Source organism: Mytilus edulis, chromosome 9 (assembly GCF_963676685.1).
Source record: "Mytilus edulis chromosome 9, xbMytEdul2.2, whole genome shotgun sequence".
Lineage (NCBI taxonomy): Eukaryota > Metazoa > Mollusca > Bivalvia > Mytilida > Mytilidae > Mytilus > Mytilus edulis.
The window spans coordinates 53,408,970-53,432,365 of record NC_092352.1 but is presented as its reverse complement, the minus strand read 5'-3'; the positions used below and the strand labels follow the sequence as shown (position 1 = coordinate 53,432,365).

Below are 23,396 nucleotides of genomic sequence, written 5' to 3'. Positions count from 1 at the left end.
TAAATTTTGGTTACTAAAAATGACCCTGGATATCAGGGAATGTGTCAACCTGTTTTTAGGGAAAAAAAAGGAGGATTTGTCAATGACAATTGATATGACCAAAGCAATATTTTTATATACATGTATATGACATAGTGCTTTCTTGTTTTTAAAGAACTGATTTTGTTTTTAATTGTGTTTATTGTTTTAAATATTCATATATATATATGTTTTAAACACTTTTTCTTGTTTAACAATTGATTACAGATGTATATGTCCTTTTTATAGTATTAAACTAGTATGTTTTAAATGAATCCATTTTATAGAAATTGCCTGTTTATGTTAAGTAAGTGCCCTAAAATTGTTGTCCATCGCGCTTAATGTGCCCTCTGAGCTAACAATTACCCTGCCCTTTTTAAAAGCTGCAGGAAACACTAGCCTCATCTTCGACAGTATTGGAAGAACATTTATTACATATTCTGTTAATTCGGGGAATACCCTGATATCTACCTAATTCTATTTGTAATCTATGAGAAGATACACGTAATTTAGTAAAACTTCTTCTAAGTTCAAAATTCTTGATCAATGTTAGATATTTTTCAAAACCAAAATTTGTTTTATATAAAAGGTAGGTTTTCAGTTTACTGTCTGAAAATTTATCTATTTGTTTTTTCCAACAGCTAATAAACAATATTGATAGCTTGGTTTGTATATATTTCTTAAATTTGTATAAGGATTCACAAAATGGAGCATTTATGGCATTTGTATAGTCAATACCAAGTATTTTAAAAACAACATTTATTGAACCATACCATGATGTTATATTCATGTGATGTAGTGTCTTTGATAGAAAGTAAAGTTTGTAATTTATCATCTAGCAACAGGTTTAATTTCCTATTTTAATGGAGTATTTAACTGTTTAAGGTTGGAATGACAAAAAAACAATTATCATAAATACGTTAACCATGATGATATGTTATTATTTATCATTCTCATGACCGCCACTAGCTAGATTTTTAGATGATGGGATGTTCACCAGCAAGGAATCAAGATGTAGTCGTAGTTGATCTGATTTTCAATCATCAAATGTTTGAGTCTGATATGGTGATTTTTTTTTGACAGGGTTAAGGCTTTTGCAGTTCACAAGAAAATGTTTATAATCTTCTGTTTTTCCATAAATAGTTTGCACTCTGCAGATTTTGTTGAATAAAAAGCGGTTGTTTATACTTTGAGTTTTATACCTTCCAGTAAGTCCCTATTCTTGATTTAACTATGCCTTTAGCAACATCTCCCTTGTTGTCTCTGACACTGCTCTAACAATTATTAGGACTTCGGAAATTCCATTTGCTTATTTCCATATGATCAGTTGCAAATATTACATGAATATAATTATGCAGGACATTGTCATATTGATAATGTTAATTGAATAAAAGCCTTGCTTTGTACTAGACCCACTCAATAGCATTAATGTGCTTGGTGAGACGGTATAACTTCCAAGAAGTCAAGTTGTCCCTTTTAAAGCTGGTTTTCCTCTAATTTGACTGTAGTCCAAATAATTATGACGTCTGACGTAGGAAGGCGTCCCAGAAAAAAATAAAGATAGCCTTGCCAGACGTCATAATTATTTGGACTGATTTGACTGTAGTCTTTGCTCACACTTCTAAATGTTGTGATGCATGCTTTCTGAAGCATTTGCAAATAACAAGTTACTATCCTCGGTTTCATCCAATTGATGATCAAATCCAAGAGCATCTGTACTCAGTGTTAAAGAGTGGTGAAAGATACCAGAGGGACAGTCAAACTTATAGACTGACCAGGGGCGGATCCAGCCATTTTAAAAAAGGGAGGGTGTTCCAACTACATGTCCCCATTCAAATGCATTGATCGTCCAAAAAAGGGGGGTTCTAACCAACAGGACCCTGGAACTGCCACTGCTGACAACACCATGGCTTATAAAGAAAAAGACTAACTGATAATTTATAGAACACAATACACATAGAAAACTAAAGACTAAGCAACAGAAACCCCTCCAAAAAACTGGGGGTGATCTCAGGTGCTCAAAATTACTTGACACATTCACCTGACCAACAAGGAAGTTAATTAAAGGAGATTTGTGCTATAAATAATTCAAAATTAGTCAGCAAAATAAGTTTACAACAGCAGTCAGCTTTCCAATAAAAATAATGGCGTGATCACATGAATGACATGACGATATATAAGTATTTTTCTTATTTTCTTTTGTTTGTTAATTGTTTAGATTTTTGAAATAAATACCATGTACAGAAATAAAAAATTAGATGTTTAGATTTTAAAATTATTGGTCATTTGGTAGGATTACCATCATTGACCATAAATAAAATATTAAATGAAATACATTTGTACTAGACCAATAATTGAGAATTATTATAGCTGCTAGAGATTTAAAAAAAATGCATGGTGTAAATCTGGTGAAGTCTAATAATGGTCATTCTTCTAAAAAAAAAAGCACCTGTCCGTTATAACACATAGCAACACAATAACATTTGCATATAGATGAGGAAGGGGAAGTATAGAAGATACCCATGACATAATCCATATGAGGAACTGTCTTTTGTATTTGACAATAATAGCCTAAAAAATAATGCTATATATAGCACCCTAAAGGTGAAAGGTCTAATTGAACTAATCTCTTTCTGTTAACACTTATATAGATGGGATGCTTGTTTGCCTATAGCATGCAGCATTATGGAAAATAGGAACAATGATAGATAGACTTGAGTCAGAATTATGAGTATCTAGGTAGGATGAAATATTTGCTTGATAACTGCACATGTTCCTTTACGAGCTACCACTTTAATCATCAAAGTTACAGTGTCAGTCTAGTTCAAAGCAAGATATTTAATATGGCATTAACAGTTTTGTTTCATTTGAACTTGAAATTAAATGTACATGTTTGTTTCTTCAACAAAATTAAAATGAATATATCTTTGTCTGTTTGGGTTAAATACAAGGTCAGACAGGGATAAAAATCTGACCATATGTGATAATTTATCCCTGCATGCACTTTTTGGGGGACATAGAAATCTGGTTTTCCATGTGACTGTCTTTCCGTCCAGTCTTGTTGGTGCTCTCAGGTATACAATTCATGCCAGATTTATTTGTAAATTATACATGTTATATCATAGTTTTTTTATCAACAGTGTAACAAACAAGTTTGAAAAATCAGTGCCAATGAACTGTTTCTTAAATAGTTATGCCCCTTTGAAACATTCTTGGTATGGAAAATTGTATTGTTATTCTCTTATTTGTACAATTCATTTCTCTATTAAGATATTTGTACCAAAAATGCAAGAGCAAAGTTTTTTCCTTTTTTTTTCTTTTAAGTATATATGTAGCATGTGGGATATTGGAATTCTTTTAAGTTTTATTCAAATTAAAAAAAATTAATTATAGGATTTATCACATGAACTCTTTTTATTAACATTTAGTTTTAGTAATTGCTAAAGAAAGACATAGTTGGTCTCCTAGAGTTACTTCCCTTACAGCTATTAGAATATAGTCATGATCGTACACTAATCTGCATGTCATGTATAAGAATTTATCAGTTTTGATATAAGTGGTCTTTTTCTTGGTGAGGGGATGAGGGCAAATAGATCTTACAAATAAGTGTAAAACTAGGAAACAAATTTTTTAACTTTTTGTATTCTTTGGAAATTAGACCATTCTCCTCTTCAAGCTTATATTATGTAGAAACATTTTACTTGTTAAATTATTGAAAAATAAGGGGGGAAAAATCATATTTCTCTTTGACTTGCATACATGTAGCACTTCAGAATATCTCAAACCAGGTTTGGGTTTATTAGACAATGCAAACTTTGGCAATGCACTCTTCATAACCATCATGAAGAAACTGCAAAAGGTCGCTGGGAATATATACATTTCAATGAGGGCTATTCCACAATTATTTGTATAGAAGTTTGGAAGGCCATTTCCCCCCAAGAACCCCTTCTATACAATTTCAATAAGAAATTTAATACTGTATTGTGTGCAAATATGTTTGTATCTCAATCACCTCTAAATTTTTAATTTTATGTGTCTTTTAATCAGTACAGTTAATTCTGGAATAGCCTTGACAATAGAAACCATCGTAAGACACTATAAAACCAGAAAAATCTAGTTCTTTTTAGTTTTAAATAAGTTTTTTTTAATTTTTTTTGCGGATTTATATGTACTTTAATTACTCTAAGTATCAGAGTAATTTGAACAGCTCAATTTCAGAATTCCTTACTCACAGAAAATACTGATTGCTGCAAGAGAACTTGAACAAAATGTAGCTTCAGTCTTTGAATTAAAAAGAAATTAAATAAAAAAGATTCTTACAACATGTACAATTCTCATACAAAATGTAGTTTTGGACTTACGATCTCTTATCTCAAAACCAGACATTTGTGGTTTAAGGTTGCACCTTTGATTTGACAATCCGGCAGTGACACCAGAAATATAAAAAAGTGTCCTACAAACCTTACATATTATAGAAACTTTTCTACTAAAAGGTGTCTTTTATTTTCTCAAATCCAAAATTCAAAGAGCAACCTGTGAAAAGTAAGTAAACTGGTCTTTTTAAGATTGATTTAATTTCGTACAAGTGTAAACAGGGTTCGACTGAAACATTACACACCCCATTAAACAGAATTACTTATCATTTCATTTATTTTTGGACAAAATAATTACCTACATGTACAGCTATCAAATTTTAAACTATTTCGTGGAGAGATAAATAGATATGACAAATGTCTGATGCATTTTAGACTGTAGTTTGTACTGTTACAAACCCTCATTCAAACCAATACAAACTGGAAGCTATAATTTCGGATATTGCAAGTCACAGACTTTTCAAGCCAGTTCGCATTGGAAAAGATGAAAAAGAGAAAAGATCTTTTCTTAATCTTTCCTTTGACAACAAAGGTCTCGATGGCGTCAACCTAGGCAATGATTCCTTCATCATAAATTAGTGCAATCGAAAATACCTCCTTATTTCAAAGACCAGTCTGTACCAATAATTTCTTATACCTATACCAAACCTATTGCAACTAAAATTTTCAATTACAAATGCGTTTTGCAGGATCTCGATATTGACGACTTCAAGTCTAAACCTCCTGATTGCACTTGTGCTAGTTCCAAATTCACATATAATCCTGCTGGCCACGTTATTACCGGTGACCTTAACATTGTTAATAACACTTCTCTACGAAATGTGTTATCGAAAGGTCCCAAATATCGTGAGCCTAAATCCATCAATTGGAAATACAACTTTAAAATTTTGATGGATTCAGTCGAGGATTATGCCAGGCAATGGGCTAAGCGCGAGAAGGAAGACGTAGACACTCTTTCCGAATGGATTAAGGCAGTGAGGTCGTTGATACAAATCAGAATTAAGAAACTGAATGGGTCCATCAATGCCCATGCTACGTCAATCTTTAAAGACCCAAATGTTGCAAAACACCTATCTGACCTCCATGACAAATATGTTGTTGTCCCCGCAGATAAAGCCCCAAATAACATCGTTTTTGTGTGTAAAAGTCACTACATCAACTGCTTGATAAATGAATTAGGTATTGACAATTCACTTGGAAACTCAACATATACCCTCACGACACTTACAAATGTACCAAAGAGGAAATCCTGGATAATCATAGGTCTGTTCTATGTTCCTTTGGGATTTCAAGCAAAGATGAAGAACTGGATCTTCCATCACTGTATTGGATACCTAAACTACACAAGTGTCCTTACAAACAACGGTATATTGCTGGGTCTTCCAAGTGCTCCACGAAACCTCTTTCTAAATTATTAACATCTATTTTATCAGCAATCAAAGACGGGCTTCAAAGTTATTGTGAAACTGCCTATTCTAGAGGTGGCGTGAATCAGATGTGGATACTTAAAAATTCAAAAGATCTTTTAGAGTACATACAATCTAACTCTCTTTCATCTTGTAACAGTATTAAAACATTTGACTTTTCTACCCTGTACACAAGTATTCCACATTCCAAACTAAAAGACAAATTGAAAGAGTTGATATTACTTTGCTTCAAAAAAAAGAATGGCCAACGTAGATACAAGTATCTTGTCTTAGGGAGGGATAAATCCTACTTTGTAAAGAATCACTCTGATTCAAACAAAAAATTCTCTGAAACTGATATTATCAAGATGCTTGATTTCTTGATTGACAACATATTTGTTACGTTCGGAGGACATGTTTTTCAACAGACTGTCGGCATTCCAATGGGAACAAACTGTGCCCCTTTACTCGCCGACTTGTTTCTTTATTATTATGAGGCTGACTTCATGCAGGAACTTCTTAGGAAGAAAGATAAGAAGTTAGCAATATCCTTTAACTCTACTTTCCGCTATATAGATGATGTTCTTTCACTAAACAATTCAAAATTTGGTGACTATGTGGAACGCATCTATCCAATCGAACTAGAGATAAAGGATACTACAGATACAGTTAAGTCGGCTTCATATCTTGACTTACATCTAGAAATTGACAATGAGGGTCGGTTGAAAACAAAACTTTACGACAAAAGAGATGATTTCAGCTTTCCAATTGTGAACTTTCCATTTCTAAGTAGCAACATTCCAGCAGCACCTGCATACGGGGTATATATCTCCCAATTGATACTATATTCCCGTGCTTGCATTTCCTATCATGATTTTCTTGATAGAGGTTTGCTGCTCACAAGGAAGCTATTAAACCAAGAGTTCCAAATGGTGAAGTTGAAATCATCCCTTCGTAAATTTTACGGTCGCCATCACGAGTTGGTTGACCGTTATGGAATAACCGTTTCACAAATGATATCGGATTTGTTCCTTACGTCGTAACTACAATCTCCTTCACTTTCATGAATATGACCTACCGAATTAGACTATTTACCGGATTTGTAATCACTTAAGCAACACGACAGGTGCCACATGTGGAGCAGGATCTGCTTACCCTTCCAGAGCACCTGAGATCACCTCTAGTTTTTGGTGGGGTTCGTGTTGTTTATTCTTTAGTTTTCTATGTTGTGTCGTGTGTACTATTGTTTTTCTGTTTGTCTTTTTTATTTTTAGCCATGGCGTTGTCAGTTTGTTTTAGATTTATGAGTTTGACTGTCCCTTTGGTATCTTTCGTCCCTCTTTTTGTATACGTAACACATCTAAAAAAAAAAAATGTTTGATTACTTTTGGATACTTATGTTTCAATCAGCAACCTTCTCATGTATTTCTTCCTAATTTCTTTACCTTATCAAATATCCCAAAGATTGAAAAAAAGCATTTATGAACCACATATTTACTGTTCTCTGCAAATATAAATATCTCTTTTTGGGGGTAAAAATAGATGAATTTGTTGACAAAAGTATAGAGGCAAAGATTTTGATTCAAACTGTTAATTTGCAAGTCAAATTTATTTAGGATCAACCCAAAAAATATTGGAACTTGGTACGAAACTAAAAAATGTACATATTTAGGGACGACATCAAAAGATCGATGTAGGATAAAAAACTTAAATCAAATAGTTTGGGGGAGGGGGGTCAGTGAAAAAACTATGTGAATTAAGTTTTTTATCCTACATTGAACTTTTGATGTTGTCCCTTATTTCAAATATACATACATAATCTTTCGTTATTTGCAACTAATGTTTATCATCAATGAATCTTTATTTGCAGGTAAATGTACACAGTTAAAAGATGTTTTACAAAGAATCAAACGAGTAACAGAAAAAATATCAATTACACATCTGCAAGGAGTTTTTACTGGTTTTCAAATTCCATTCAAGATTTCTGCTGGTAAGTTTTTATTCATTGAATGGAGTTACCATGGTTACAGTAGATTTGCAATAATTCATGGAAAACCAAATTTTGGTGAATTTCCGGAGTATATATATGTTAACCATGAATTTAAATGTTCAACAAGAACAAATTTTCTACAAGTTTGCACACAGATTTTGACAAAACCATGAAATCAAATAACAACAACCCTCCTCAATATGTGAAAATTGGTACCCAGGAAAATAAACTAATACACCTCTGTAAGAATTTTGGAAAATGAAAAAGGTCAAAATCAAGTAAAACTATTTTTTTGCAGAATTCTTTGTTATACCTAAGCAATTACAATATTGAAAAAGATTTAATTCTGTAGATATATTGCAATTTTAGGTTCTTATTCACCCCACATCTTACCTTTTAAAAAATGTACAGCTGATATAAAAAAGAAGATGTGATATGATTGCCAATGTGACAACTTTTCATAAGAGACCAAAATGACACAGAAATTAACACCTTAAGGTCAATGTACTGCTTAAACAATGAGTTCATTTGATTCTAAACCTAAAAACTCATTCACAGCCATAAAAGAGGGGCAAAAGATACCAGAGGGACAGTCAAACTCATAGATAGAAAATAAACTGACAATGCCATGGCTAAAATTTAAAAAGACAAACAGACAAATAAAAGTACACAAGACATAACATAGAAAACTAAAGACTAAGGTAAAACAAACCCCACCAAAAACTGGGTGTGACCTCAGGTGCTCCTGAAGGGTAAGCAGATCCTGCGCCACATGTGGCACCCGTCGGGTTGCTCATGTTATTAAAAACCAGGTAAATAGTCTAATTCGGTAGGTAACAATCGTGGTGAAAAGGGAAGTGGATTGTAGTTACGACATAAGGAACATATCCGATATCATCTGTGAAATGGTTATTCTGTAACGGTCATAAGATTATCACTTTTGATTGAGATATTTGTTTAATATATTTGTTTAATATATTTGCAGAATTTTGAAATCTTTCTATCTTACAGGTGTCAGACCACCAATTACTCCCTCCAATTTAGAACGTATGTAAAAGTAGTCCTACTTTGACACAAAATAGTGCTTTTGATGTCATTGTTTACTTAAACTAATCAACAAATTTGCAGAAATGAAACTTTTGGTGAAAGGGAAATATATTTAGACCATTTTGAGCCAAAATTCACTTGTCTATGAGTTTGCATTAAAAATTCAGGATTAATGCGCTACATAGTACACTAATTTAAGATTTCCAGAAAACCGGGAGTTATTTTGGTAGTACCTGTCTTTTCAAAATCAGAAATTTGTTACAAGACTTTAAACATTGGTTGAAAATTGGCATGTAGGAAGGTGATACATGTACATTTCAGGATATACCTGGTTTCCTTGAAGTTAAACTTAAGGTAAAATATTTAGAAAGCTGTGAAAATTGCAAAATTTGGTTGAACAGATAGGGATTTTTAATTGGTGGTCTGACACCTTTAAGGGAAATGCGGTGAAACCCCAAATTCAGAAAACAATTGATTTTGTTTACTTAACTGATCATATGAAGTGATAGTAGTCACATTTCAATCTTTTTGGGGGCAAAAAGTCACATATTGCAAATTTAGAGCCTTAGACCTGAATTTGTGCTATTTTTAGCTTTTCCCACCCTGACAATATGCTTTCACATAAAAAAAATGTCCCAAATTGTTATAAATGCACAGCTAGATGTTTCTGTGGTATTAACATTAAAACATGGTTATTTTACCACCAAAAAAAGTTCTTGTCATCAAGATTTAATGAAATTATTTGATTTTTATCCCTTATATCATTGCGTCATAGCATGTATTTGGCAGATAACACAGCCTGATGTAAACATTGCAAAAACTCACAAATATCCCATTTATTATCTCAAATGAAAGTTTTATGCCTTAAGTTGTATCAAATGATAGAAAAAAAAACAGTTAAATGACCATCACTGCACTTTTGATCATTTAATAGTCCCATTACTTACACCAGGTGTAAAAAAGGGGGGTCAATATTCCTTGACTCTTCAATACCCTGAATTTTTTACTTAACCCATTGTAAAAATTGTGGAAGGTCTTTTAAGAAGTAGAACAAACAAGAAAAAAATCAACAAAACTGATCTTGATATTAAAAGTTTATGTTCCTGTAATCCAAAATGAAATTTTCAAGTATTTTCTATCAAAGTCATACATTACAGTCAGTTTAAATTGAGCTGTGAAATTTGTAATATAAGTCACATTATGCTCAGATAGGATGTTTCTGACTTCAAATTGACTAAGGATTAAGAATAAAGCAAAGCAAAGATTTCTGAGCAACTTTTTTGGCTCTTTAGGTGTCAGACCACCAATTACTCCCTCCAATTTAGAACGTATGTAAAAGTAGTCCTACTTTGACACAAAATAGTGCTTTTGATGTCATTGTTTACTTAAACTAATCAACAAATTTGCAGAAATGAAACTTTTGGTGAAAGGGAAATATATTTAGACCATTTTGAGCCAAAATTCACTTGTCTATGAGTTTGCATTAAAAATTCAGGATTAATGCGCTACATAGTACACTAATTTAAGATTTCCAGAAAACCGGGAGTTATTTTGGTAGTACCTGTCTTTTCAAAATCAGAAATTTGTTACAAGACTTTAAACATTGGTTGAAAATTGGCATGTAGGAAGGTGATACATGTACATTTCAGGATATACCTGGTTTCCTTGAAGTTAAACTTAAGGTAAAATATTTAGAAGCTGTGAAAATTGCAAAATTTGGTTGAACAGATAGGGATTTTTAATTGGTGGTCTGACACCTTTAAGGGAAATGCGGTGAAACCCCAAATTCAGAAAACAATTGATTTTGTTTACTTAACTGATCATATGAAGTGATAGTAGTCACATTTCAATCTTTTTGGGGGCAAAAAGTCACATATTGCAAATTTAGAGCCTTAGACCTGAATTTGTGCTATTTTTAGCTTTTCCCACCCTGACAATATGCTTTCACATAAAAAAATGTCCCAAATTGTTATAAATGCACAGCTAGATGTTTCTGTGGTATTAACATTAAAACATGGTTATTTTACCACCAAAAAAAGTTCTTGTCATCAAGATTTAATGAAATTATTTGATTTTTATTCCTTATATCATTGCGTCATAGCATGTATTTGGCAGATAACACAGCCTGATGTAAACATTGCAAAAACTCACAAATATCCCATTTATTATCTCAAATGAAAGTTTTATGCCTTAAGTTGTATCAAATGATAGAAAAAAAAACAGTTAAATGACCATCACTGCACTTTTGATCATTTAATAGTCCCATTACTTACACCAGGTGTAAAAAAGGGGGGTCAATATTCCTTGACTCTTCAATACCCTGAATTTTTTACTTAACCCATTGTAAAAATTGTGGAAGGTCTTTTAAGAAGTAGAACAAACAAGAAAAAAATCAACAAAACTGATCTTGATATTAAAAGTTTATGTTCCTGTAATCCAAAATGAAATTTTCAAGTATTTTCTATCAAAGTCATACATTACAGTCAGTTTAAATTGAGCTGTGAAATTTGTAATATAAGTCACATTATGCTCAGATAGGATGTTTCTGACTTCAAATTGACTAAGGATTAAGAATAAAGCAAAGCAAAGATTTCTGAGCAACTTTTTTGGCTCTTTAAGGGAAATGCGGTGAAACCCCAAATTCAGAAAACAATTGATTTTGTTTACTTAACTGATCATATGAAGTGATAGTAGTCACATTTCAATCTTTTTGGGGGCAAAAAGTCACATATTGCAAATTTAGAGCCTTAGACTTGAATTTGTGCTATTTTTAGCTTTTCCCACCCTGACAATATGCTTTCACATAAAAAAATGTCCCAAATTGTTATAAATGCACAGCTAGATGTTTCTGTGGTATTAACATTAAAACATGGTTATTTTACCACCAAAAAAAGTTCTTGTCATCAAGATTTAATGAAATTATTTGATTTTTATCCCTTATATCATTGCGTCATAGCATGTATTTGGCAGATAACACAGCCTGATGTAAACATTGCAAAAACTCACAAATATCCTATTTATTATCTCAAATGAAAGTTTTATGCCTTAAGTTGTATCAAATGATAGAAAAAAAAAACAGTTAAATGACCATCACTGCACTTTTGATCATTTAATAGTCCCATTACTTACACCAGGTGTAAAAAAGGGGGGTCAATATTCCTTGACTCTTCAATACCCTGAATTTTTTACTTAACCCATTGTAAAAATTGTGGAAGGTCTTTTAAGAAGTAGAACAAACAAGAAAAAAATCAACAAAACTGATCTTGATATTAAAAGTTTATGTTCCTGTAATCCAAAATGAAATTTTCAAGTATTTTCTATCAAAGTCATACATTACAGTCAGTTTAAATTGAGCTGTGAAATTTGTAATATAAGTCACATTATGCTCAGATAGGATGTTTCTGACTTCAAATTGACTAAGGATTAAGAATAAAGCAAAGCAAAGATTTCTGAGCAACTTTTTTGGCTCTTTAGGTGTCAGACCACCAATTACTCCCTCCAATTTTGAACGTATGTAAAAGTAGTCCTACTTTGACACAAAATAGTGCTTTTGATGTCATTGTTTACTTAAACTAATCAACAAATTTGCAGAAATGAAACTTTTGGTGAAAGGGAAATATATTTAGACCATTTTGAGCCAAAATTCACTTGTTTATGAGTTTGCATTAAAAATTCAGGATTAATGCGCTACATAGTACACTAATTTAAGATTTCCAGAAAACCGGGAGTTATTTTGGTAGTACCTGTCTTTTCAAAATCAGAAATTTGTTACAAGACTTTAAACATTGGTTGAAAATTGGCATGTAGGAAGGTGATACATGTACATTTCAGGATATACCTGGTTTCCTTGAAGTTAAACTTAAGGTAAAATATTTAGAAAGCTGTGAAAATTGCAAAATTTGGTTGAACAGATAGGGATTTTTAATTGGTGGTCTGACACCTACAGAGAATGACCCTATAAATATATGTTATTCTGTTTCACAAAATGGTTATCTCCCTTTCAATGTACAATTTAATTTATTTAAGAATTGAATGTTTCTTTTTGTATTAAAATTCATTGGGGTGTAAAAGCGTTGACCAAAGTACATTTTGTATTATGTGCAGAAGTGCTTCAATCTAAAAATGTGTACACGGTCAATTCGTTTACAACCCTATGAAATTACAAAAAGAAGCATTCAATACTTATAATAAAATGTTATTGCTAAGATCATGAAAACACGATTTCTATCAAGTTTTTCTTTAATTTACCTGTGCACTTTCATGACTTTATTTTGGGACCTCGTGTCATCATGAATGTTACATTTCATTGTGTAATGAATGTTAATTTCAGAAGAACTAGAGATTGCTGTTAGCCAATCAAAATAATGTATTATAATGAAACATACATGCAATGTAATTATTGCTTGTTGAAGAAAGTTCGTCCACATTTATAATGCAGATATGGAGGGATTGATTGAACGGTCTGCTTACATAAAATTAGGACAAACAATATAAGAAAAAGGATGAGAAAACACCCTGTAAAATGTTATTCTTTAAAAAAAATGTTAGTTCTTGATGTTTTTTTTAGTTTTACCTTCAGCATATCAGGGGGTTAGGGGGTATGAACGCCTCTTTTTTTTGGAAGATCAATGCATTTGAATGGGGACATATGGTTGGAACCCCTTCTTTTTCTGGGTTGAGACCCCCCACCTCCCCTTTTGAAAGTGGCTGGATGCGCCCCATAGCTTTTTGCATGGTGATGATGGTATGTTAAAGGAAATTCAAGTTTAAATTAAAATCCAAAATTTGATCATTTTAAGTTTGCAAAGGCATCATACATACATGTAGTTTGGTATTTCACTTTTAGTTCCATTTTATTTCAGTTGAGGTGTGTTTTCTTATAATAATTTTATATTGTATCTTGATAAAAAAAAAATATCAGCTGATTTTAACTGTTGATGAAAAAAATAGGTCACTGACAGATTTCAAGAAAGATATATTAATTTTCTGTTTTGTCCTTCTTTAGTAGCTGAGAAACTTTGGAATTCAGCAAGTAGATATATATAATATACAATAAAATGTTCTGTATCATACCATTGGGTATATTTAATAAAGAACAGTTTGACACCTTAAGTGTTCTGTACACAATCAAATGTAAGATAAAGGTCATGCAAGTTGTTGCTAAATTGAAGAAAAAAATATTTGTTTAATTAACTTTTATTAATGCAAAAAACAGAGGACCTTAAAACTGAATTAATCACAGAACCAATCACTAAATATCCATCCACTTGAGATATCACTTTTAACTTAAAATATGTAAGACAATTTATTGAGTGAAAAATGATCAAAAATCACTGCAAGGCCAGCTTTCATTTTGAAAATTCATTACCAAGACTTGGAACAAGAGTTAATTTGAACTAATACACCTTGGGTATATTGTTGAAGTTTTGTTTACAAAGTTGAAGTGCATTGAGGACCAAAAGTTCTGAAAAGTAAATTTGTTTTATAAAAAAGCCCAGCACCATGGGCGAAAAAATCATGAAAAATAAAACCACAAAAAAACACAAAATCACTGATTCGATCCTAGAGATAGAAAATTTTGACAAGGAAAAATTTAATTCTTTAAACATTGATACACTTTTAAGACTGTTAACATTGATGTGTATGCCATTAAAAACCTTCATACCCTTTTTAGCTCACCTGGCCTAAAAGGCCATGTGAGCTTTTCTCATCTCTTGGCGTCCGTCGTCGTCGTCTGTTGTCGTTAACAATTTTTCAAACATCTTCTCCTCTGAAACTACTGAATGGATTTGAATGAAACTTAAATTGATTGTTCCTTAGATTATCCTGCACAAAGTGTGTGCTTCGATTTTTGATCCGTCAAAAAACATGGCCGCCGTTACTTAAAATAGAACATAGGGGTCAAATGCAGTTTTTGGCTTATATCTCAAAAACGGAAGCATTTAGAGCAAATCTGACATGGGGTAAAAATGTTCATTAGGTCAAGATCTATCAGCCCAGAAATTTTCAGATGAATCAAACAAACCATTGTTGGGTTGCTGCCACTTAATTGGTAATTTTAAGGAAATTTTGCAGTTTTTGGTCATTATCTTGAATATCATTATAGATGAAGATAAACTGTAAACAGCAAAAATGATCAGCAAAGAAAGATCTACAAATAGGTTAATATGACCAAAATTGTCAATTGACCCCTTAAGGGGTAAATGTCCTTTAATGACAATTTTCACAATTTGTTCATCATATTTGCTAATTTTAAAAAATCTTCTCTGAAACTACTGAATGGATTTGGATGAAACTTAGCATGATAGTTCCTTAGATTATAGTGCACAAAGTGTGTGCTTCGATTTTTGATCCGTCAAAAAACATGGCCGCCCTTACTTTAAATAGAACATAGGGGTCAAATGCAGTTTTTGGCTTATATCTCAAAAACGAAAGCATTTAGAGCAAATCTGACTGAGTTAAAAATGTTCATTAGGTCAAGATCTATCAGCCCTGAAATTTTCAGACGAATCAAACAAACCATTGTTGGGTTGCTGCCACTTAATTGGTAATTTTAAGGAAATTTTGCAGTTTTTGGTCATTATCTTGAATATTATTATAGATGAAGATAAACTGTAAACAGCAAAAATGATCAGCAAAGTAAGATCTACAAATAGGTTAATATGACCAAAATTGTCAATTGACCCCTTAAGGGGTAAATGTCCTTTAATGACAATTTTTCACAATTTGTTCATCATATTTGCTAATTTTAAAAAATCTTCTCCTCTAAAACTACTGAATGGATTTGGATGAAACTTAGCATGATAGTTCCTTAGATTATCGTGCACAAAGTGTGTGCTTCGATTTTTGATCCATCAAAAAACATGGCCGCCCTTACTTTAAATAGAACATAGGGGTCAAATGCAGTTTTTGGCTTATATCTCAAAAACGAAAGCATTTAGAGCAAATCTGACATGGGGTAAAATGTTCATTAGGTCAAGATCTATCAGCCCTGAAATTTACAGACGAATCAAACAAACCATTGTTGGGTTGCTGCCACTTAATTGGTAATTTTAAGGAAATTTTGCAGTTTTTGGTCATTATCTTGAATATCATTATAGATAAAGATAAACTGTAAACAGCAAAAATGATCAGCAAAGTAAGATCTACAAATAGGTTAATATGACCAAAATTGTCAATTGACCCCTTAAGGGGTAAATGTCCTTTAATGACAATTTTTCACAATTTGTTCATCATATTTGCTAACTTTAAAAAATCTTCTCCTCTGAAACTACTGAATGGATTTGGATGAAACTTAGCATGATAGTTCCTTAGATTATCGTGCACAAAGTGTGTGCTTCGATTTTTGATCCGTCAAAAAACATGGCCGCCCTTACTTTAAATAGAACATTGGGGTCAAATGCAGTTTTTGGCTTATATCTCAAAAACTAAAGCATTTGAAGCAATTCTGAAATGGAGTAAAAATGTCCATTAGGTCAAGATCTATCAGCCCTGAAATTTTCAGATGAATCAAACAACCCATTGTTGGGTTGCTGCCACTTAATTGGTAATTTTAAGGAAATTTTGCAGTTTTTGGTCATTATCTTGAATATTATTATAGATGAAGATAAACTGTAAACAGCAAAAATGATCAGCAAAGTAAGATCTACAAATAAGTTAATATGACCAAAATTGACAATTGACCCCTTAAGGGGTTATTGCCCTTAAATGACAATTTTTCACAATTTGTTCATCATATTTGCTAACTTTAAAAAATATTCTCCTCTAAAACCACTCAACCAAATTCAACCAATCTTTTTCATTTGAATGATCAGTAGGGCGTATAAAATAAAGTTTGTGTTTTATTTTCTATTTCGTCAAAAAACAGGGCCGAAGGCATTGTTTACCAGGTGAGCGATTCAGGCTCTTGAGAGCCTCTTGTTAGTTCTAGTTAACTTTTATCTAAGTACTGAAAAACAAATGTAAGTATTTTATTGTTGACAGATTTAAAATAAATAGCATAGTCATATGATAAAATACAGAACTATTAAGTTTGTTAATAGATTAATGATATTGAATGGTGAAGAGGCAATTCCATTGTTTAATAGAACACACTGTTGAATTCTTACTTTGTGTAGATAAGCTGGTATTTGAAGCACTTGTCATTGACCTGAAGTTTGTGTTTTTGACACTTCTTTTAAGATATAAAAACACCTCACCATGTCTTTACCTGTGAATTGTCAATTATTTTATATGAAAACAAAAACACCAAGGTGAAGAATTTGTTACTAGTTCACCGATTTATAAGGGGCGCTAAACCTTTCCCTTAAATACAGAATAGAGTATAAATAATATTCATCCTGAACTGGACACTTCTTGCAGAGAAAAGTGTGTTCTACATGTAGTTTTTGTCGCTCCTGCAACAAAAGTTATCATCCAGGGCGTAGCCAGGAATTTCCAGGGGGGAGTATTTGGACTCACTTACTCGACCTTAACAGTCACAATTGGAACAGAACGTTGACTTTATCAGTGCTTATTTGTTTTCAAGGTTGGTTTTTCGGAACCCCCCTGGCTACAGGTATGTCATCCATGTTCATGGTTCATTGGTCAGATGTTATGTTTGGGTGTTTTGGTCTGTTTTACAAGTACTATAAACAATAGGTCAACTATATTTGGTGTACCGTATAACTGTTAGTTGTACATGTCAGTCTAGCAGATATCATCTGACCTTGATCTCATTTTTGTCCTTTGGTCAATCTTAAGTTTTTGTGTTTGGTCTGTTTTTCAAATACGTAATAGCAAAAGGTTGTATTTGGTGTATGGAATAATTGACAGGTTTACATATCTGTTTACAATTCTTCAACTTTGATTAGAGACTAAATAAGAAAATAGTCAAAGTCCTAATTGAACTTTGTTAAAGATAAATAATTAAGTATAATAAGTTTAATGTAATGTAAATTTAAGACATGCACCAGATATTTAATTCAAGAGTACCAATGAAAAACAAAACAGAAGGTTAGAAAGTCAGAGGAATAAAATGATTTGAAATATCTTGATGTCAATTATATATATATGTCTTTTGACAATTTTCTCATTTTGCTGCAACATGTGCAATGCATACCTTTATTATTGCACAACACAAAAATTTGAAATACATTTGGGAATATGATACCTATATTTAATAGTTCAAACACCTTATTGGGTTTGATAGCTGCTATATTTAGCTTTTTGTTCAAGGTAACTTTTATTTTTCCAAGGCCTAGAAGACAAAGGGTTAGTTGTAAACAAAGTCATGTTATGTAATAAACCACAATGTTTGTTTGCTCACCTGGATCGAAGGCCTTTTGATTATTACTGCTATCACTGAGGACATGTTATAATCTACGCATATAATTGTTTACTGTGATTATATTATTGTATGTGGGATACCAATTTTCAAGGGGTTTTAAGGGTTAAGGTTAAACCCCAAATTTTCAATAGGATAGTTTGAAGATTTTTGGCAACATCATGAAAATCGTATATTCAAAGGCGGATCCAGCCTTTTTCAAAAGGGGGTTCCTAACCTGGGATAAAAAAGGGGTGTGACAATCATATGTCCCCTTTCAAATGCAATGATCGTCAAAAAAAAGGGGGGTCCAACCCCAGGAACAACATACCCCCCCTGTTCCACCACTGATATCCATGAAATTTAGTACCAACAAAAAAAATTTGAATCCACAAAACAACAAACCTAAGTAAGAATTTAACTGTTTGAATTTTCTGAAGTATCTGTATCTGAAAAGACTTGGAGGGTATTATTATGTCCTAGGATCACCTGTACAGGTATTCAGATTTTGTAATATAATGTCTTGAGCTTGTAACTTTAGAACTGGTTTTTAGACAAATCTTCGTTTTACCATTATGAAAACCTGAGATAAGAATACTTTTTTTTTATGTCAAATAGAAGGCTTTATTAAATAAATTTATTGTGAGACTCTGAATGGATTGTTTTATCACTAGGAAGTATTAGAATTAGCACCATTCATAAAATTATGACCCCCTTGAAAGACATATTTACTTGTCTATACAATACACACACAAATTAAATTTGATTTAGATAATTGCAATACACACACATGGATTGCAATGCACACATTGATTAAGTTTTTTGCAATATGCACACATTGATTGAGCTAGTTTATTGCAATACATATTGATTTAGTTTATTGCAATATGCACACATTGATTTAGTTTATTGCAATACACATATTGATTTAGTTAATTGCAATGTACACATTGATTAAGTTTATTGCAATATGCACACATTGATTAAGTTTATTGCAATACACACACATGGATTAAGTTTTTTGCAATATGCACACATTGATTAAGTTTTTTGCAATATGCACACATTGATTGAGCTAGTTTATTGCAATACACATATTGATATAGTTTATTGCAATATACACACATTGATTTAGTTTATTTCAATTATACACACATTGATTTAGTTTATTGCAATACACATATTGATTAATTTTATTGCAATACACACATATTGATTTAGTTTATTTCAATATGCACACATTGATTTAGTTTATTACAATACACATATTGATTTAGTTTATTGCAATATGCACATATTGATTTAGTTTATATCAATTATATACACATTGATTCATCTTATTGCAATGCACACATTGATTAAGTTTATTGCAATGCACACATTGATTAAGTTTATTGCAATGTACACATTGATTAATTATGTTTATTGCAATGCACACATTGATTAAGTTTTTTTCAATATGCACACATTGATTTAGCTAGTTTATTGCAATACACATATTGATCAAGTTTATTGCAATATGCACACATTGATTTTTCTAGTTTATTGCAATACACATATTGATTAAGTTTATTGCAATATGCACATATTGATTTAGTTTATATCAATTATACACACATTGATTCAGTTTATTGCCATACACACACTTTTGATTTAGTTTATTGCAATACACACATGTATTTAGTTTATTGCAATACAAACACATTGATTTAATTCATTGCAATACATCTCTAAATACCATATACATTTTTTTTATAATTTTAAATACATTGTCGAAAATGAATCAAGCGAGTTATTTGTCGTCTGTCAGTTGTCGTCTGTTTACTTTTACAAAAACTTTTTCCTTTGACACTATGGAACCAGTTGGAATCATACCTTGGCACATTTATCGTTGGGGTATCTAGTTTAAAAACTGTGTTTGATGATCATGTTTGCCACACAACATGGCTAAAATTAGAACAGACAGGTGAAAAGTTTTGTATATTTAGTTGAAAACTGCTATTTTTAAAGTTAAAAAAATCTGAAAGCATCACAACTATGCAGATGATTCCGATTTCGCCATTAATGAAATTAAATTTTCTCAATTTTTTTTTTTTTTGCAAATTGCAAAAATAGCAACCATCAGCAGAAACCCTGGTTCAAAGCAATAAGATTACTGTCTATCTACATCAAAACTTTCAAACTCAATTTTTAATTGAAGTGATTGGCTGCCATTAAATGACAAATGCTACCATTTTTACCCCATTTTTTCCTAATTTTAGTTTTGAAATTTAAGAAAATTAAAGATAAAAATACCTATAGTATAAATATTTTGATAAAAAATGATCAACAAGACAAGATCTGCAAATAAATTATTATTGCTGATATTGTGGTCGACTTTTAATAGGAGACGAGGAGTTATTGCCTTTATCAGTCAGGGGCGTTACTTAAACAAGTTATTTTTTTAAGTTACTTATATAAGTAATTTTTGTTTCTAAAAATAATAAAATTACTTAATAGAGTTATTTTAATTTTTAATAGAAACATAGACTAAATGTAGTTTTCATAAATTTTTACCTCACTTTATATCATAAAACAAAGAATTTATTCGATTTGAGAGGAGTATAGAAATAAAGGATTAATTTAAAAATAATGACAAGAATATGACTTGAATAAGTTATTTTATACATTTTTGTTAATTAGTGTTCCAGAAGAATTAGATTTTACATTTCATGGGAAAAATAACCAGATGACTGTGAACATTTTGTAAAGTTAGTAAAATCTGTATTATTGGACACCTATAAAAATATTATTCAGAAAAGTTACTTATATAAGTTATATTTAAAATAGCCTCGTTTTCAACATTACTTGTATAGGTAATTTTAATTGTTACTTGTTTAAGTAATGCCCCTGACTGTTTATAAAAGGAAACAATTTTAACCAACAGTTTGCATTTTTGCCTATTATCTTGAAACCTACTTTGCATTTTTGCCTATTATCTCGAAACCTCTAATAGATTGATAGACAATAAAAAGTAATATAATAAGCAAGATTGATCAATTTTATGTTGTTGTTTTTTTTTGCCGGGGGGAGGGGGGATAAATAAAGAAAAATTGTAAACCAAAAGAAATATTTTAGACATCAATTATATTCTCAATAACAAAATTAGAAAGTTACTATTGTTAAAGGTGCAATTATATCTTTAGACCCTCTAGTAATTGTCCTGAACATGTATGAAATATTTGCCGCTGGAAGTAAAGCAAATAACATTCAATCAATCTATCAAACTATAGACCGATTATAGGACCCTAATAGTACACCTTCTCCAGGAGCGAATCCAAGGGGATTCTAGGGGTTGGAACCCCCCCCCCCCTTTTTTGTGGACGATCAATGCATTTGAATTGGGACATATAGTTGGAACTCCCCTTTATCCTGGGTTAGGAACACCCCCCTCTCTTTCCCTTTTAAAAATGACTGGATCTGCCCCTATTCTCTCATTTTAATCTACATTATACATGTTATAATTAGCATTGAATGTGATATCTGTCCATGTTAAGCTATGATACACTATCAGGCAAGTGTCATTGACTCAATTGGAATTTGTCGTCCTAAATTCTATGTACCTATTATCTGACTGTAAGATCAAGTGTACTAGAGCAGAACTTCAATTCTAAACAGAGTCCTTCTGTTATGGTGATCCATTCTGCAGCAATATCAAGTGTACTAGAGCAGAACTTCAGTTCTAAACAGAATCCTTCTGTTCTGGTGATCCATTCTGTAGCAAGATCAAGTGTACTAGAGCAGAACTTCAGTTCTAAACAGACTCCTTCTGTTCTGGTGATCCATTCTGCAGCAAGATCAAGTGTACTAGAGTAGAACTTCAGTTCTAAACAGAATCCTTCTGTTCTGGTGATCCATTCTGCAGCAAGATCAAGTGTACTAGAGCAGAACTTCAGTTCTAAACAGACTCCTTCTGTTCTGGTGATCCATTCTGCAGCAAGATCAAGTGTACTAGAGCAGAAATTCAGTTCTAAACAGACTCCTTCTGTTCTGGTGATCCATTCTGCAGCAAGATCAAGTGTACTAGAGTAGAACTTCAGTTCTAAACAGACTCCTTCTGTTCTGGTGATCCATTCTGCAGCAAGATCAAGTGTACTAGAGCAGAACTTCAGTTCTAAACAGACTCCTTCTGTTCTGGTGATCCATTCTGCAGCAAGATCAAGTGTACTAGAGTAGAACTTCAGTTCTAAACAGACTCCTTCTGTTCTGGTGATCCATTCTGCAGCAAGATCAAGTGTACTAGAGCAGAACTTCAGTTCTAAACAGACTCCTTCTGTTCTGGTGATCCATTCTGCAGCAAGATCAAGTGTACTAGAGTAGAACTTCAGTTCTAAACAGACTCCTTCTGTTCTGGTGATCCATTCTGCAGGAAGATCAAGTGTACTAGAGCAGAACTTCAGTTTTAAACAGACTCCTTCTGTTCTGGTGATCCATTCTGCAGCAAGATCAAGTGTACTAGAGCAGAAATTCAGTTCTAAACAGACTCCTTCTGTTTTGGTGATCCATTCTGCAGCAAGATCAAGTGTACTAGAGTAGAACTTCAGTTCTAAACAGACTCTTTCTGTTCTGGTGATCCATTCTGCAGCAAGATCAAGTGTACTAGAGCAGAACTTCAGTTCTAAACAGACTCCTTCTGTTCTGGTGATCCATTCTGCAGCAAGATCAAGTGTACTAGAGCAGAAATTCAGTTCTAAACAGAATCCTTCTGTTCTGGTGATCCATTCTGCAGCAAGATCAAGTGTACTAGAGCAGAAATTCAGTTCTAAACAGACTCCTTCTGTTTTGGTGATCCATTCTGCAGCAAGATCAAGTGTACTAGAGCAGATCTTCAATTCTAAACAGAATCCTTCTGGTGATCCATTCTGCAGCAAGTTCAAGTGAACTAGAGTAGAACTTCAGTTCTAAATGTTATCCTTGATCCATATGCATAAGTGTAGCAGAAGTGATAATTAAAAATAAACATACAAATAGTATATACATTACATTAACACACAAATGAAATATATGTTTCTGAAATAATTTTTCATCTTTTTGCAATTGGAAAATAAGAATGCATGGGCTGTTTCATATTTATTTAGTCTTTAGTTGTTTTATGTGTACAGTTGTTTGTCTTTTGGTCTTTATCTTTTCTTACCAACGAATGTTTGTTTTCAACTTTTGATTTTGAATGTGATCCCTTAGGTATCTTTCGCCTCTCTTTGATGAAATACTAAATACTT

General features: G+C 32.2%; 1 protein-coding gene across 4 annotated transcripts in view; it reads left to right on the top strand.

The window, feature by feature from the left end:
* Positions 1 to 23,396, top strand: part of LOC139489765 (sodium-independent sulfate anion transporter-like) — a 63,392-nt gene that overhangs the window by 6,276 nt on the left and 33,720 nt on the right. For 3 of the 4 annotated variants that reach the window (XM_071276579.1, XM_071276578.1, XM_071276577.1), the window contains exon 2: positions 7,668 to 7,787. The gene's annotated coding sequence lies outside the window, so the exon portion shown is untranslated. Of the gene's footprint in view, positions 1 to 7,666; positions 7,788 to 23,396 lie in introns of those variants that run through there. The other variant, XM_071276576.1, reaches the window with a different exon arrangement.